A 16,085-nucleotide genomic window follows, 5' to 3' on the forward strand; every position below is an offset into this window, starting at 1 on the left:
TTTTGTGCACCATCATGTCAGAAGTCTACAGGACTGCTCTGTGGCACCAAACATGCAGCGTTCCAACACAAGTTGGTCACGCTTTGGCTCTGAAGGTCAGAGGGCTACTGTTACTGGGCTTGATTTTTTGTTTTTTAGATTTTTTCTGAGACAGATTATGCACAACGACTGAACACCAGAGCCAGCAGAAAAAATCTGTGTATGTAACATGGTTTAAGACTTGTTTGGGCAAATATTTGTGATTATATAAATGAAAATTGGAATGGAACAAGTCACCATTGCCAATTACAAACACAGTGAGCCAAAGAAAGAAACTGAGCAGAAAATTAAAGAGTGGCTCTGTCTACTGTAGAAATCTGATTTTTTTTTACTCCTGATTTCTTCTTCCTTGTACAATGGATGACATGCTTGTGTTTTTTTCATGACTCCTATTTTTCAATTAAATTAAAATAAAATAAAAAAGCAAGAAGAAATAATTAAATATCAGTTTCAGTTAAATAATGTCTTAAATTGAAATCTATGATTGCTCGTGGCGTTGTTAACGACCACAACAGGGATCTGTTTTCCAGTAAAAAGATGTAAAACTCGATGTGTACTACCTGAACATTTCCGACTGGAAGACAGACAAGGTTAGCAACTAGCTGATGAACGCAGTCGAGCATTTAACAGCTGAACAACAAGTAACTTCCCTGAAGAGATGGAACAGGCTAAAATAGAGCAAAATTGTGAATGAACAGTTATTATTTGACTTATAACTTATTGACACAAACAGGACTACAAATACATGTTAATGCTGCTCTGTGACTGCTGGATGAAGCTAACTGTCTGCAAACAAGTTTGCTTAAAATGTGAAATGACAATGTTGTGTTCACAACTTGTCTCCACTGCAGCTAATTTCCAAAAAATATATAAATTAGTAATTGCAGGTTTAACACGAACATCCTGTTCCCCCAGGAAGCAACAGGATGTTTAGAAATTGTGGTCTTTAATTTAGGAAATGCTACAAGTACCATGGTTAGAAACCATTGCCTCATTTTTATAAATATACCAAGGTACTGCAATAAAGTTGGCAGTTAAATTGATCTTTAAAAATGCACCACCTTGTTAAGAAATGTGAAATATCTCATACAGAATAACACGCCTATTCATTAAGGCACTGGCACACAACTCTAGACTGCAAACTTTTCCATGTTTTCTGTGTGTGCCTCACTGTGCCAAGAGAGATGTGAAGACATGGATTGACACACCATCTCTTCTCCAAAGCCTTCCTCCTCAGCCTCGCCAGATTAAGGGATTACCAGGCAAGGCGAGTGCTAAAGCTGGCTAATTCTCACCCAAGCACAGAGAGCTAAGGCAACCCAGAGCCCCGCCGAGCCCCTCTCTCCTCAGAGCAGCTGTGTGTGGTGGAGGGAGGGACGGAGCTGCTCCTCTCTGAGGAACCGGAGGAAAAGAGGGAGAAATCAAAGCATCACTTACACCATTGTATTTCCCTTTGGCATTGATGACTTTTTGCAAATTAGTACAGGTCACTAGTAGTGCACACATAGACAAACTTTAGTTGATTCTGTGTCTATCACAAACTGTCAAATATATTTTTATTAATATCGTTCCCTTCTTCACAATCTCAGTGTCCTTATGTCAGAAGATTTGCAGCACACAAATATTGATTTTGCCGATTTGAAATATCATCAAATGATCGTGAAAGCTTTTTTAAGATGAATCTAATCAAATTAAATTGAACTGGCAAAATAACAGAAATCAGAGCGATCCTTGTTGTGAACTGCAATCCTCAGCGATGATAACATGAATCATGCTGTTAGTGATCAGGGTCCATCTAATCTCAGTGGCCGTTTGCACTGATCCACTCAGCAGAGCAACGTCAACTGTGAACTATAATTTGCAAAAAATGTAATGCTTTTTTGTGCTGTAGAGAGGATATATCATGTCATATAATAAGTTAACAAATTGATGTAAAGTACAGTTGGATCATTTTAAAAAGTTCATGTTTTTATCTAAAAATATGACTGAACTCATGTTTCCTAAATTTTCCTCTGTTAAAAATCTTTATGCAGGACCTTTACTACATCGCACTGTGAGAAGAACATAACTCTCCTGAATGAATCCATCAACACGGACGTGCCATGAAAAGGTGATAGCCAACCAATCAATCATTGGAGCACAGAAAAGATACTGTATCTAGCCGTTAGAGAGGCTGTTATTCACTGGTTTGGGGTGTAATTTTAGGCTTTTATTTGACAGCGATCCAAGCAATCAACCGCTTACGCCTGCGCTTTACAACAATATTTACCACTTCAGTTGGACGAAGGTTGGAAATTTGGCGGGACACAAAGGCAGACAATGAGGCGCGGGAACAAGATTTCCCAAAAGTGTTCCATCACAAACAGACACCCATTCATCTTAAGTTTCGGTGCACTTTGGAGACCGGAACATCCATCTCAGTTCATGTGCGGTAAACAAGTGGGAAAGGCAATGAAAGAGAGAGAAAGAGAGGGATAAAGACAGAGGAAGAGAGGGGCCATGGTTTGGGCGCGTGCTCTCCAGCGGGCAGAGGACAATGCAGAGCTGGCAGAGTCGGTGCCTCGTGCCAGAGGGAATAGAGTGCCACATGGTGCCCCTTATGAGCAGGGCCAGCCTGGAGGGGGATGTGGGCCACAATGCATGTAGGCGTGTGTGTATATGTGTCTGCTTTTGTGCAAGCACGTGTACGTACGTGTGCATGCATGACCATTCATACGTGCCGTACAAAAAAGGTGTAAAGACAAGAAAGATGTGTCTTCAAGTTTTGTGTGTAATATATGGAGATTCATGTGTGTGTTAGAGTGTAAAGCTGGTTGTGTGAGTGCATGTGTGTATGTGAGAGAGGTGGGGCACAGGGTGTGTGTATGTGTGTGTATGTGGGGTGGGGGGGGGAGTCCCAGTTCCCTTTTGCATCTTAAATTCCTCAACATCTGTTCAACCCTTCTCTGTGGTAGCAGCAGCGGGTTGTGATGTCTGTGTGTACGTGTGCGTGGACATGTTTGTGTGTGCGTACGAGCGCATACGTGTATCTGTGTGTTAGGAGTGTTTGTGTCTGTCTGCATATGTGCATGCTCTGCTGAAGGTGCTGGTTGTTACCCGCACCTTAATTAGAAGGAGACAGAGACTCATTTTCAACAATACTTGCAGGTAATGTGAGGCGCTGGCGGTGAATACAGAAAGAGACCCATTCACCTCCAAAAGCTGCGACGCCTCCTCTGCTTCCAGGACTGTGACCCAAATTACATCTCGGGTTCGACGCCTGTGATCAGAACTATAATGCATGTAGCAGGTCGTCCTGTCAGAGATACAAAAAAAACTCATAAAACAAAACAGGAAGAATAAGAACTGTGGCTGAAGCAGGGCAACATACGAACCAAGTAGGTCAAGCTAAATGGCCCAGGAGTGTGTCCTAGCTAGTGCCGGTACGCCCGAGTGCATTTAGCACGGTCTTCTAGCACAGATTTGAAGAAGTCAGCGCAAGAGAGATGTGGGTTAGCATTAGCATGCCATGTGCACTTATGAATGTGGAATGACAAAGATTTTTGAAATGAAATATTTAAGTCCTGTGTGCCGTCTCCTGAGCGAGAGCGACAAGAGTTTCAAAGCGCAAGCATGCACAGCTCGGGGACTCATCAGTGGTGAAAAGTATGTTTTCTCAAGTATGGTACTAATCTGAGGTACGTATACAACACTCCATTTTATGCTTGTTTACACTGCTACTCCTCAACGTCTTAGAGAGAAAATGTGCAGCTTTGGTTAATAATTACAAATGCAATTAAATAAAGCATAATACTACCTTAAATATATCATGCTGTTGTATACTTTGATGAGATGTGTGTACATTAAGCTGAATATCCGAGAGAGAGCCACAAGTTTCCTCAAAGTAATGGTGAGTTTTATTTGGTCGACCTGTCATTTCTGGAAGAATATCAGAGAGTGAGGAAGGAAGTTGGCGAACGTGACGGCAACGAAGACAGCATCTCCCATGATCCCACGCCACTCCACAACGTCATCAAACTCTGCCTTTGAGCGGCAGAAGTGACATATTTAGCGATTAAGTGAAGGCAAGTTTGTAGAGTTTATACTTCTTCCAGCCCTGCTTGTCTGTATCAGAGGTACATACACAAGCTGCGCACACACACATCCTCGACCTCTTTGACAGACACTATCCATTCGGCACCCCTCACTAACCCGGTGCCAGTCTTATGCCACCTTGACGCCCAGCCTGCCAAACTTATGTCACATCAGAGCAGACCCTGTGTCAACTCTTCACAGTACATATGCCAACCCAATGCCCTCCACATGCCAACCTCATGCTACATCGGTGGCAATCCTCAGACAACAATATGCCAACGGTGGACCTCTGCTTGGCCCAGCGTGCTAATCCCTCGGCTGCGGGCACCGGGGGACACACTGTATGGAAGTGGAAAAGGTCAAAAGTCGCTAGTGAATTAGGGTTCAAAGACAAATCTGTCGTTTTGGTTCTTCTTCAGTGGATGCAATTAGCAGCGAAATCCTGCTCCCAAGCCACGCTTAAGCTCTAATCTCAGAGTCTGTGGGTTCCTTCCAGTCTGCCTGTCTACCAGCCTGTCTCCCACCAAAAGCCCCTCACCTCTGTCTCTCTCTCCTTCTCTCTCTCTCCTGATGCCTGCTGGCACTTTGGGAGCAGTGCCCCTCCAATCCCTGTACCCCCTCCACCTCCACCACCCCACCCAACCTCCTCCTCCCATCCTCCCCTCCCCTCCCTCCTCCTCCTCCTCTGGATGCCAGCCGACGGCCCTCACAGTGTGGCACGCCATCTGCTGCCGCCCGCCCCGGCAACCCATCCACCCCTCCCCTCCTCGCTAACTCTGCCCCCCCACCCCTGCAGACAGCAGCTACCCACAATCCCCCTCTGCCTCAGCCGCGCGGCGCATAGAACAGGAGGCTTTCGCACAGATCACTTCACCCCCCGATGCCCCCGCCAGAAAGGAGGATGCTGGGGAAAGTGTGTGCTTGCGTGTGTGTGGTGGAGGCAGCGGGGGCCTCACAGACAAGATATTCAAGCTTTTAGTTGTGTGTGTGAATAAAAACAACACACATACCGTACATGCATGCACTCAGATTAAATCACATGGTACCAATATTTCATTTTTTCAGTTTCTTGCTGAACATTTGCAATCAGAAGTTACCTGAAGTTTGTGGTTGTTGCGCATGCTCACACACACCTCTCTCTTTCTCAGACATATTCTCAGGACTGGGAGGGTTACCTTTAAAAATGCATTCACTTACAATTGCTAATTACCTGTTAAAAAATGTAGTCAGTGACATAATCCAAGAATCACAACATTAAAGTATGTAACTTGTTTACTTTCTGCTACTTTTAGATTATCGCAATACCAAACATATGCAAATAAAGAGAAAAGAAATGTCAATAACATGATTTTCACTTAATCTTAACACACTTGAGTGATGTTGTGTGAGGCTTGTGACGTGCATGTGCCTGTTAGTAATCCCCAATTTTACTGAATGTATCTGTATTCTTATTACGTCTTTTCTCTTTAACTAAGACACAGTTACATTTTGTTGGTACCCTAATTACATAACCCTGTTGCATGTATTCTGTTACTGCCCAAGCCGCAAACACACACATAAACACATAGCTTATACACAAGTAGGCTACTACTCTTTGGCTGCTTTCTTAAAGTGCCAAACTGTATTGTTCTGGACAAAGAGTTCATTTGAAAAGCTGAGTGCACATTTAAAAAAAAACATAATTTAGGAAATTAAACAAAATGGAGTTTTTGCAAATGAATGCTTCACACTGATATAGAAAAAGTTTGACATGTAAATTTTAAGTTTCTTTACAGATGAGAATTGAAAATATTAGTCTGTTTACAACAGGTAATATTTTCTATCAAAACCAGATACAAATACAAATAACATGCATGTATTTATCTCTTCAAAGTCAACTCGTGTATTCAGTTCAGGTGTCGGGTCATCCTTTTCATTTGCTTTTGGATCAGGGATTGTGCCTTTAATAACACATACATGTGTGTAATTCATTTTTTTCTGATTTTGATATCTGTGTCTTTACAGATCAGGATTGAAAATATTAGTTTTGTGGCTGTTTTTCTTTTGGAAACAAACTTATATCAAAATCAGATGCAAATACAAATAACATACATGTATTTGCCTATTCAAAGATCAATAATTATAAAATACAGGTATGTTTAAACATATTCTTCCCTTCTTCCCTTCCCACACACAATACTTTGCTGACGCCAAGCCACAGAGGTAGCTGACATGACAGTGAATCATAAAGCCTCTCTATGGAAACACACACACACGCTGCTGCTGCTGCTGCTGCTGCTGCTGCTTGGGATCTTATAGTGGCTTTGTGGCAGAGCTCTCTGATCCCCGTTTAGCTGTGGAAAAAAAGAGAGAGATAAGATGAGAGACATCAAACTATAGCAGGAACATGAGAGAGAGAGAGAGGGAGGGAGAGAGAGCAGTGCTCCATCCATCTTGTGTGGGTATGGAGCCTCATGGCTGGCACTCTATCCATCAATGAGCGCAACATTAACTCTCTGGATCAGAACCAACATCCCCAGATCTCTCTCCATCTCTCTTCCCCGCCCCTCACTCTGCTAAATACACACACCAACACACACACACACACACATATATACACCATTAGTATTCCACTGCCATCCATGAAAAACCTCAACATCCACCTCTCTACCTTCCTCTCACTCACACCAAGATTCTCTCTTCATCCCAAACTCTCCCACTCCATCCAAAATCAAAAAGATATTTTTATATTCGACATGCTTGTTGGGTCTCTCTCTCCACCTTTACACACCTTCACCCACCTAAACAGCTAACCTCCCCAGTCCCTCTGATGTCTGGCTTGTCTCGATTCACCTCCTCTTTTCTCCTCTCCAGATCTCCTCTCCGCTGAGCTGCCTGATCCGCTCCTCTCTTTGTCTCTCTCCCAGTTGGTGTTAATAATTTAACTACTGAGCTGCTGCAGAGCTGGCTCCCATCCAGGCCTCAGATTGGCACTGTCTGTCTATTTATGACACTGTGTGGCGGCGCACATGTGTGGGATGTGCAAGAGTGAGAGGAGGACAGTGTGTGTGTGTGTGTGTGTGTGTGTGTGTGTACGTGCATGTGTTTCCCTATTAGACTTCAGCCAATAGCAAATTAGCCTCCAAAGCCACAAGACTGTCGCCTAAATTGAAGTTAGAAAGGGAGACGTGCGTTACAAACCCTGATTCTTCCTCCAGATTTCTCAGTGTAAGACTGGATTATTTAACTTACTATTCACACAGCGTGGTTTGTAATAGTGTGGTGTGTGGGACACTCAGTCGACAGCCAATTACAATATTATGTTATTGTGTTATTAGCTGAATGTCGACTGGACTTTCAGGTTGTGTTTAGTGTGATGTAATAGCAGTGGGTGTGATGAGATTTTTTCTCAAAGCTCCTGGTAAAGATGCTGAAAATGCTTTTTAAAATAATACGACTGATAAATGGTCAATTGTGGTTTCAAAATCTAAATGTTCCTCTTAAATAATTTCATGATGTAATTTAGATTCCTATCTGTGCTCTCCCCCTTATAGGCCTTTAGTTGAAGTGGTAGCTTTCTTCTTCATTGAATTACACAGAACGCAGCGATCACAAACAGGAGGAAAGGGATGCAAAGAGAGAGGAAAAAAAGGACGGACAAATCCAAGGAGCAGAGAGAGGTTTTCATCATGCCTCTCTTTAAATCAGAGGGATTTAAGGAGAAACAGAGCGGAACGGCAGCCAGGTGACCTCCAAGGTCAATTACCTTTTTCCCATGACGTGTATAAATATGCAAAATCTAGTATATCGATATGCAAGGATAAGTGGTGTCATGTGTTTTTTAGAGGAAAAGGATCGATGCAGCAAAATATTTTTGTTGACCAACTCTAATAAATATTTTAAACTGTTTTTTGATCATATTCAGAATAATAGGTTTAAATCCTAAAACGATGCTGTCCCACTTTATCTACAAAATGATCCAGCTCGACCTACACTGAAAGAGGTTGGACAATTGTGTAGAAATGCCAGTTATTTGTAATTTTACAACATATAAAATACGGGTTTTTTTTTAAAATGCAGACTACATATGATCTCAACAACAATTTTCCCAAATTTGTTCCCTTCACATTACCTGAAAACCCTCCACACACTTTGGTTTCAGCTGAAAAAGCTGAAAAAAATAGGTGACATTTCCGAAGCAAGTGTGTGACACGGCGTGAATCTCGATGCCACCTCCCACACCTCTCACCCTCCTACGATCCTGCCCACAAGAGATCTCTGCTGGGCGAAATCAGTGCAAGCAGCTCACGACATTCATTTGTTCATCCCTGGTATCATCAATCATCCGTAGAATCGGCAGTCTTTTTTTTAAAAACATCAGTTACAATATCGATAAATAAGATAATTTGTAAGCGCATTTCTTCTTGGAGGATTGTCGACTTTTTAGGATGTAACTGTCCCTGTTTTTATGTCAATTATTATTCGCTTACAATGCTTTACATGTTTACTCTTAATTATCTGAACTAAATTGAACCTAATTTTATCTTCTCGTGTCTTCATAAAGTGTAACCAACAAATAAGGATTGTTTGCGACACATGACGTCCTCCCAGATCCATATTCATCATATATGTTTATAATCAGTCTATAATCTTGTCATCCTAGTTGTCCATACTCTAATTTTACTATTTTGGCCTTCACACATGGCAATCTTTTGCATGCCTGTCTGTCCCAGGAGAGGGCTCCCTCCTCTGTTGCTCTTCCTGAGGTGTTCCCATCTTTTCCCTGTTATATGGGTTTTTGGGGGAGTTTTTCCGTCTCCGCACTAAGGGTCTAAAGATAGATGGACTGGTATGTTGTACAGATTGTGAAGTCCCTTGAGGCTAACGTGTAATTTGTGGTATTGAGCTAATTTAAAAAAAAAATATTGACTTGATTTGACTTTTCACCGATGCATCTGTCAAAGTCTCCTTTGCAGTATCTGCTCGCATGCAAAGCCGGTGTGGTGAATGAATGGCTCGATAAGGCCTTCGCTGGGATTCATAGTAAACAGACATATGCAAGACCGCCCACCGCTCCACCTTATCTAAATTTGATATCTCATAAGGGCCTTTCACACTTGCCGGAAAACATAAGCGCACCACAAATGGCTGCATGCACACAGAACCTGCACTGTCATTAATTTCAGAGATGGAGGGAGGTCAGTGTACCAGACGGTGTTTGTGTGTTTGTGTGCAAGCATGTGTGCAGGCTCGCATGGTAGTATATGTGTGCTCACATGTATGTGGATGTGCATGTCAACAGGGGGGGGGAGGGAAACATGCATGTGCACACACACATACACGCACCGGTGTTGACAGGTGGCTGTGGTAAAGAGGTGGTCCCTGAGCTGGGGTCTGCCTGTCTCTGGCTGAGAGAGAGAGGAATAAAAAGCTCCCAGCAGCTGTCGCCCTAATTCCTCTAACACGGTGCTTGTGCTCTGATTAGAAAACAGATCTGGCCTCTAATTTACTCCTGACACCAACTAATGCTCTATATCTCAATCGCTCCGTCCCCGCTCGCCACTGGCCTGCCTGGCTGGACACACACACCTAGTGACTCAAAAGGCTAAGAGTCGTGCTGACATGAAAGCACACGCAGGTACAAAAAACAAGCAGCTGAGCACGACAGACATCACTTCGATATATCACACTCAGACACACTGCTGTTCACATATCAGACTTGGATTGTTCTTCTGCTCAGTCTGCAAATAACTAACCAGGCTTGAAGAGTCGAGTGTGTTGCTTCAAGGCAATCTGAGCGGTTACATTCCTGTAGGTAAAACAATTGCTGCTGAAAATGTCCAAACTGCGAGGTTGTGCTCCACAATGACTTGTGAAACTTACCAGTGACTTAAACGTCCCCTGAGAGCAGTGGTTCTTAAAATGAGACTATCTACTTTCCACCATTAATGACAGGCTGTATTTGTCTACAGAGTGATGTTTTCCTTCTTCAGTTCATCAACATGCTCCTTCTTCAGTTGTTTCATATAAGTCATCTTTAGAGGCCCGAGCAGGATACATTATCTAGTAAATCAGTGTTTCTCAACCTGGCGGTTGCAAGATCATTTCCAGGGGGACGCCATATCCTTGTGGAGAAAAAAAATGAATTAACATATTTTTTATACTGGGAAATAGCTTTTTCTTGTGAATGCCTATATCATTTAAAATAGATTTTAGTGAGGCCATTTGTTGGAGTCAAAGTGTGCATATGTAGGCATATGAGTTGTGATTGGAGGCACACAAAAATAATGATGTTTTTATTTTGTAACTTTGAAATGCTTTGGCAACACAAATCCTCATTGTCCTGCCAATAAAGCTACTCTGAATCTGAAACATTTGCGATGTTGTGAGTTATAAGTCCCAGTACTGTGAACACCAACCTGAATTTTCTGGAGGGTTGCGACTGAAAAAGGTTGAAAACCACTGCAGTAAATGAAAAAAAGGCCAAGATTGGAAACAAAAGAGAAAATATATATATATTTTTTTTTCATTTTGTCTAAGAAAAATGTGTTTTGCATTCTGGCATGATCTTTGGTGTATGTTTTAAATTATAAAATGGGTTCAGACTTTGACACCAACGCTGAATCACAGATGCCAAAAAGTGGGAACTTGGGTTGTGTCAGAGAGCAAGCGTGGCAGTCAAAATGGTTTTAACCATGCAGGTCAATTCTTTTCAAATGTCGTGGTGAGAAAAGCATTTTGAGATTTTTTCTAAGGTTTTTTATCAACACCATTCAGAAAAAAATGCCCTGGTCTTGAAGGTGTTTGTGTGATATGATGGATGCTTTAATCTCTTTAAGCTCTAAGACATACACTTATTTTTACCTTTTCCCATCATATTCAAATAAAACAATGTGAGAAGGGAAAATCCAAATTGTTTGTCTGGGTTGCAAGTAAACACTTCCTTACTTTAAGGGGTCCAGAGAGAAGGAGGTTGCATATTACTAATCTAGATTTCAACCACCTTCATACTGATGGGTCTATCTGGGGGCTACTTTCATCTGAGAAAATCCTGTTGGAGGCTTTTTAGATAAATTGCCGATATAAAAAAACAAGGAGCTTTTAAAAAGTAGTTGCATATAGAAAAGTCGAAGTGAGTGAGTGAGAGAACGGAAAGTGATGTTCACTGCTGCCAGTTTTCGTGCCAGCGGAGGAGGAGAGGCTGGCTGGGTTGTCTGGGTGTCTGGGTGCCGTGACGGGGTTGGCCCAGCAGGGGGCAGAGGTGTGATGCAGGGAGTGGGAGGTGACAGCTCAGTGTCACACTGCACACAGGGTGTCACCTCACCAGGCTGGGAGAGAGAGAGAAACAGAGAGAGAGAGAGAGAAAGTGGACAGGGAGTCAGAGAAAAAGGTGAGAGATCTAACTCAAGCATCGTGTGTGTGTGTGTGTGTGTGTGTGTGTGTGTGTGTGTGTGTGTGATCTGATGCTTGTATCTTTGTGAGGACTTGAGTTTTAGACCTTGAGGTGAGGACATTTATGGAAAGTGAGGACATTTTGGATCGTCCTTCCTTTTTTATGAGGCTACTTGAGGGTTACATCTTGGGTTTAATTGAGAAATAGATGGGTTAAGTCAGAATTAAAGAATCCATTATGTTACTGTGATGAAGCTAAACATGAGAAGATTCCAGAAAACAGACATCAAACTGCTGAAAAACCTTTCTAAATGTGCGTGAGTGTGCTGCTGTGTGGGGATATAACCGGCTAGTAGTCGGGTAGGTTTCTTTGTGTAAGTGACTGCATGTGTGTGTGGTTTTGTGTGAGAGAAATCCTTTTTTATTTCCTCTTTCTTCTCTCTCTGTCCCCTGTATCTGTCTCCAGGGACTCACTTGGCACCTCTCCCTACTTTTAATTCTCGCTCTGCAAACTGCTGCTGTCTGAACACAAGCTGGCAGCACATACACGCACACACACGCACACACACATTCTTGGTTTCACCAATGCAACGGTGAACCCCCTCCCAAACAGCCGATGAAAGACACCCACACAGTCGCCCCACGTCCGGTTTAAACGCAACACACACGCTTCTCTTTCACATCACTGTCATCGGAAATATTGGAGAGGAATTCACAAACACATACAAGGGACATCAATGACACAGTACAAGTTGAATTCAAAGAGATAAATACAAACACACACAACGCACAGTGATGAAAGACTGAGAATGCTTAAAGCCTCCCAGGAAATTCGCACTCACTCCCAGACACACACACACATTTCATCAGTGACAGTAGCTGAGAGACACAGAGACAGCATCTCTGCTACTCAGAATACAAATCCAGTGTGAAAGAAAACACACACACCCATGATGAGCCCTTAAAACATGAACAGAAATCAAGGAAGTAAAAGGACATGAACATCCCACACTTATTTGTTTATTTCGATCCCTACTAGCTGCTCCAAACCAGCATAATAACACAACTGTCAGCGGCGCTCACGCAGCCAGCCGAACGCATACAAGTTCCCCAGCAAAACATACATACACTGACAGGCAGACGAGCCAAACTTCAAAAGCGAGAAATAAATAAATTAAGGACGAGTCTGATAGGGATGAATAAATAACAAGAGGAGAGAGACGAAAACAGGAAGGAGATAGGGAGCGTGCAGCAGTTAGAGAGGAAGCAGAGAGGGAGCTGCAGTGCTTTTTGGAGGGAGGCTGGAGGTGGCAGGCAGGGAGAAAGAGACTGTCACACACACTTCTAATCTCCTTCAAGTTAAACTGGCATAGATGGAAAACACACTCCAGAGATAGATATCTGTGTGCAGCTGCAGGTGGAAAAGTGCCTTCAAAACACAGTGTGAGACCCAGTGACTCGCTTGTCTTCTGAGTTTCCTACACTCTGTGTCTTTTTTTTTTTAATTATTTGGAGAAGGGTGTGAGTGTGAATGCAAATATGCAAATGAAACGGTTATTATTGCATTGCTCATCAAGCAGCGCGGAGCAGACATTAATAGGCTGATGAATATGCATGCGAATTTGTTAATTAAGTTAATTATTCTGCTGAAAATGCATTCGTCTTCCAAGGACATCTTCCCCAGGATTCCAACCTGCTCCACTCATTAGTCATGCGATATTTTACACTGGGCGCTGGGACAAGAGGTAGAGAAGGGAGGGGCAGCAGGGGCCACCGGGGTTGATATGTATACAATATAAGGGCATCGTGGCTTTCAAGTCCACTTAAGAACAGCAGGAAGAGCCTCAGACAGTGATATAATGGCATCATAATGACGCCTAATCCTTCATCAGCTCTTCAAAACTGAAGGGTCAGAGATGGAGACAAAGCACTGCACCCAGCTACAGTAGGGCGTACTCACTCCTAGTGGCCAGACATTCGCTCCATCTCTGCTTTTTCTCTTTCCTCTCCAGTAATTCCCCCTCTTCACTGCTTTTCCTCTAATTGCTTATTAAAACCCTCTTAAATGAACTTTTTGTGCCAACTTTCCAACACATTAATTAATTGTTGTAGCCAATTAAGTGTCGCTGCGCAAATGAGCTTCAGCACAAATGGTCCTGCAGGGCCCGTCCCCACCCCCCCACCCCCTCTACACCACCTTCACCACCTCCCTCCTCCTCCTCCTCCTCCTCTTCTCTACCACCCTCACTGACTGCTTTCCCAGCATCCCCTCTGCCCTTAAAGCGGCAGCATCCACACACACACAGAAGGAGAGAGACAATGATCTTGCCTAGCCCATGAAGCTCTTTGAATTGAATTGGTAATGAGGGGCTGAGACCTTGCTAAAGTACTTTGGTTCGCAGAAATGCAGCATCATGCAGAGAGGGTGATGTGTCTTTGGCTGAAGTGGAGATCACTGTGAAAAGGTCAGAGAAAGATTTTTAAAAAAGCTAGTGTCTCCTTCAGTTTGAGCTTATTTCCATTATTGGTTATTGATGGAGCAGATAAAAGCAAATACTTCAGCGTAGGTGGAATTTATATCAAAGGGGTGAACGTGATTCCAGATTATTATGGTTTTATGACCTGGCACCAGTGACTGTACATAAAATCAACACACATCTGGATCATCTGGCCGATCCCAAACCCTCCTAAAAAAATCTCTTCGGTTGGTCTCGCTGCTGTTGAGCGATAAAGAAATAACGAGTGTGTGTGACAGCAGTTTCTCACAAAACTATAAACTGAGAAGAAATGGAGATGGTGTTATGGCATCAATAAAGCATTGCTGTTGCAGCACTAAAGCATATATCACTGCCGGGATAAAGTCAATCAATTTTTCCGAAATATCACATAAATAAAGATGTAGCCATAAACGAAATGACTGGCATTAAATTTAGTTTGATAGAAGACAAAGAAGGGATCTGATGAAGACAGCACAATTCGCTCGCGACCCAAGATGCATTCATAATTTTAAACAAAATTCTGTTGCTCAACTTTAAGCTCAAAACAAGTATTTTCTGAAGCAGTTGATATCAATTTTTACGTTTTCTTCGTGCTTTATATTAGCTGTTCTTTGCTCATCACTCTGTATGTGTGTGTATGTGTGTGTGTGTGTGTGTGTCTTAGATGTGAGACTGTGGGAGTCCCTTTCTCCCCTCGCTGAGTTTACACAGTCACTGATCAAACAGCTTCAGTCATCAAACTCGACATCAAACCATAGCAGGGCACAGAGAGACAACAGCGGCCCAGATTTACACTACACAAAGGAGCTACCACACACATATGCATGCAAGAATTCACACACAACCGCGCACACACACCGAGAAAAGAAGAAAGACAGACATGCGTGTGGAATACCTGGATGTTTAGTGCAAGAGAAATTATCTTGTTTTTAAGAGTCAGTTAAGAGACTTTTGCTGGGGCAGTTCCTATTTTTCACCTTTGAATTTCATCTGGGATTTATTACAGTAACCGGTAAAAGCGATAAAAAAACGAGCGAATTTATGGAGTGCTTCAGCTGCAGAAATTCATAGTTATGTTTTTCTTCTGGAGAAGCCAGCGTCGGTCACATCTCAAACTGTGCACTTCTGAATGTTAACATGGTCTCGAGTTAATAAATCTCAATCTGAATCTAAAAAAAGAGTGTCAACACAGCCAGGAGGCTTATCTATATGCTGTATGAAAGTGTAAAATAGCTAACACAAAATACTGAATTGCTTACTTTTTATCCCTCCAGAGGCTCCTTCATCCCAGTTTGCCCTCTTCTTCTTCTTCTTCTTGCTTCCTCACTGAGTTTGCTGCCAAATTAAAATGTAGCACCAGTTCAGACAGACCGATTTGCCAGCGTTTTAAATGCAGTGTTTGTAGTGGCTGGCTGAAAAATTATAATGAACTTTGTGGCGAAAGAAAGTTCAAGCTTGAAAGCGGCATCTGAAAGGTGACTGAATCCACACTTTCTACACCAAAACAATTGTACAATATGATCCACCGCTTAAATTTTGGCTGATAGATTAGAAATATTTCCTTTGCCCAAAATTCATCAGCGTTTTTTTCTGGTGTGCATTTAAGCAGAGGGAAACACATCCCTAAGTGCTCTTTGTAGTCAGTCAGGGTTCTTGGCACATGTGTGATGCGAGATCTGGGTTTGTCATTTTACATTAATTTAGAAGGAGCTGCTATTTGTTCAAGGTTGCCAGATTTCACACGGTGGATACAGGATATCTAACTGCTGAGATTATAGTAAAGTTTGATGCAGATGCCAAATTTGTGCTTTGACAAACAGCTTGCACAGGGACCGAGGAAAATTGGAGCAAGCCGTGATGCAAAAAATACAATTGCATTAATAAAATTTGGTATGAATTGACTGAAATTGGCTGTCAATCAATGCACTATTTGTCTGGAAGTCCACCAAAATCACTGTAGCTGACAGTGAAGCGGCGGCATCCAAAATGGAGGCTCCATTTTGAATGCCGCCATCGCCTGTCTCTGCCATGCCGAGTACGTGCTTCAGACTGGCAGCATGGCACATTTATGGGCATTCCCCATAAGGTGCCTTTCTGATTGAT

This window comes from Pagrus pagrus (assembly GCF_965226575.1).
Source record: "Pagrus pagrus genome assembly, chromosome: 13".
Lineage (NCBI taxonomy): Eukaryota > Metazoa > Chordata > Actinopteri > Spariformes > Sparidae > Pagrus > Pagrus pagrus.